A 3,308-nucleotide genomic window follows, 5' to 3' on the forward strand; every position below is an offset into this window, starting at 1 on the left:
CTGTCAGCATGGTCTTAACTAGAGATTTCTGGCAAATCTTTTACCTTTGGGCCAATAATTTGTACTTTGAAAGGTTCTCTTACCTTAATCCTTTTCAATTTGGAGGTGAACATGTAATTTTCTTTTTCCCCAAAAGCCCAGCATTTCAGCTGGAGAGTGCTAGGTGTCCCTAAAGAAATAACGTGGGCAGGGTTGAGCTGTTGAAGGTTTTTTAGGTTTCCCTGTTGTAGTTTGGTTTGGGTTTTTTTTAAAATCTTTCTTGCTTGCTTCCTGGCACAGAGAGCACAGTTATGGAGCTCAGGACGGCTGGCAGAAACCTCCCCAAGCCCAAGGCTGACAGAGCTTGGCAGGATCCCAGCACCACAGCCTGTGTATGTATGGATGGGGAATGTGACCTGAGTCACCTGGGAGTGCTGGAAAATGTCAACCAAGGCCCCAGCAGTGTCAGGGGAACATTCCTGATAAATCCCTGGTGGAGCTGCAGAGTTTCTGGCCTTGGGCACTGGGGGGGCTGTGCTGGCTGGGCACTGGCTGGGTCTGCCCCTGGGTGCCTCAGATCTCACCTTTTTGCTTGCCTTCTCTGTCCTTTCCTCTCCCACTGTGCTTTTGGCATCCCCACAAGGTGTTCATGCCTGTCCTCTGGAGCTGCTCAGTGCAAGCAGTTGCAGCTGCTGCAGCAGCTCAGTGTCATCCCTGGGCTGCCTTTAGAGCAGAGCTGCTCCAGCCTGGATTGGGAAGGGCTGGATCAAACCATTTCTCAGTTCAAGGTGCCAGCACCCAGCCAGGGGCTGCATCCTGACCAGAAGCTGCTGGTGCAGGTGTCCCTCCCTCCCACTGCAGGTCCCTGTTCATAGTTCTCTTATTTTCCAGAGATGAGCTTCACCCACCTAAATTCAAGCCCCAACCACCCAAGGAGCAGAGAACCGGCTTGGACTCCTCAGCATCTCGATGGCGGAACTTCAAGATCAGAAGGGAGGAGCCAGTCCCAGCCCTGAGAGAAGTGCAGGATCTTGCCCAGTCTTCAGGAGCAGAGGTAGATTTTCTTGTCCACCCAGTGCTTGTGTTGCCTCCCCAGCCTGCCAGCACCAAGTCATGCTCGTGCTGACCTCCCTTTTTGCTGCCCTGCTGTCCTGTGCCCTGGCAGTGGGCTGGGCAGCAGGGCCAGTGGCTGGACATGGGGTGAGTGGGAGGGAGAAAGAGGAGAGTTTTCCTTGGAGAAGCTGACTCAGATCCTACAGGCCTGTGCTGAGTGTGGGATGTTTGGCCTTGTTTCCTTCCCAATGTAAGATGAGGCTTTTATCTGCATCATCATGCTCAGAGCTCCAGCTTCCTTCCCAGAGCAAGCTGGGATGAGTCCTGATCTCCATGGAGCCTCTTCCCAAGCCAGCCAGACTCCCTGTGTGCAGGGCTCTGCTTTCACCCCAGAGCTGCTGTTGCACTGCTGGCCCTGAAGCTCTCTTACAAAGGGAGACTTTGCAGAGTGGCTGTCTCTTCCTCCCAGCACAGAAAATGGCTTGTTTTTCAGGTGCCAGCACAAACTTCTGAAAACCCTCCCCTCCCACGAGGCTTGGAGGGATTCAGGTGCTCCCTGGACGTAGCGCACACTCCCCTGGAAGGCAAGAGGGAATCTGTCTCATTTGCCCATTGTCAGTGTGGCCAGCAGGGCTGGAGCTCCCAGTGCCACTGGGGGCCCTCAGCACTGGCCACAGAGGGGCCTCCCCTCCCTCCAGGCCCAGCACAAAGTGCTGCTGAAGCAGCTGCTTGTTGGAGAGGCCGTGCAGGACACGTTGTGGGGCTGCCCAAGGACACTGTGCAGCACCTGTGGAGGGCACTGCTCCCCCTGGAACTCCTCAGGTGGTCCATAGGAAATTTTTGCAGGAGCTTTTGCTGTAGCACCTTGAGAAAGCAGCATTTAAATCAGAGAGAGAGGGGAAGAGCCTCAGGAGTCAGATGAGCTGGGCTGGACTCCTTCCCTCAGCTGCAAGAGCTTTCACTCTGAGTCTTCTCCTTCTCTAAAAGCAGGAAGTTTTTAAACTTTTTCAAGGCAAGTTGTGCATCAGAGAGAATTTCTACTGCCAGGAGACATCCCAGTTCCCTTTCATGTAATGTACTAATTAATGCATTGACCTGTGAGCATGGGAGAAGATTTTCCCCATGGTCCCTGCCCTGGTCAGTGGCATGGATGCAGGATGAGGTGAGGGTGATTCTGGCAGTGTTTGGAGAATAGGCCCCTCCAGGTCCAGCTGCACTTTGCTCCAAGATGCTCTTCTGCATCCATTTCCATGCTCAACACCTCAATCTCTCCTGTCTTCCATCCAGGCTTTCAGTATCCTGCCACTCTCAGGTGTGCTGCAGCCAGGACAGAGCCAGCAGGTCTCCTCCACCTTCTCTGGCCACCTCAGCAGCACCTCCAATGTCACCGAGCTGTGCCACGTGGAGGGAGGCCCCACCTGCGAGGTGCTGGTGACCGGGGAGGCCTCAGGTGTCAGCTCCTCCCTGAGCCCCCGGGAGATCAGCTGTGGCTCTCAGGCACCTCTCAGGGACAGGTGAGTGAGCCTTGCATGGGTTACTGCTCTGCCATGGGTTCTTGTCCCTGCAGGGCTTCCCTGCTCCAAGGACTCTGAGCTCAGAGGTGCTGCATGGCAAAGGCCAGAAGCAACACAGGGATGGCCACTCTGAGCTCCCTGGCTCCCAAGAGAGGAAGGACCTTCTTCTGTTGAGACAGAACATCATCTGCTCTATAGGAGTGCTGAGCCCTCCTGGCTTAGCTGCTGCCTGCAGGGAGCTGGGCTCTGGGCTTGCCTTGGCACTGCCTCTGGAGGTGTCTTGAAGTCCATGGTGTTGAGTGGCATCTTCTTCATCATCTCCCTTCTTCACCAAAGCAGTGGGACTGTGGGATGTGCAGGCATGGGGCACAGACCAAACCTTGCTTTGGGTCCTGCTCCTGCCCCAGATGAAGTCCTTGCAATGCTGATCTGCCAGGTTCTCCTTGTGGTGGGACAGCACCCAGAAAAGCTCATGTCCTTGAGGCTCCCCTTCAGCTGCAGCAGTAGGCAAGCACAGGAGAAGCTCAGCTCCAGCAAGGCAGCCCAGCTCAGGACACACAGGCCAAGTGTGGAGCTGGGAGTGGAGGCTGCTCAAAGTAAGCCTGTGCATCAGGACTTCTTCAGGCCAGGCTGAAGTTGGTTTCATGGGGAGGAGATGGATGAGGCTGCTTCCAATGGTTTCCACGGCAGCCAGCCCTGGTTTGCTTGGTCACAGCTGGGTTCCAGCAGGAAATCTGGCTGCCAAGAGCCTGTCTGGCAGGA

The sequence above is a fragment of the Haemorhous mexicanus genome, chromosome 16, assembly GCF_027477595.1.
Source record: "Haemorhous mexicanus isolate bHaeMex1 chromosome 16, bHaeMex1.pri, whole genome shotgun sequence".
Classification (NCBI taxonomy): Eukaryota; Metazoa; Chordata; class Aves; order Passeriformes; family Fringillidae; genus Haemorhous; species Haemorhous mexicanus.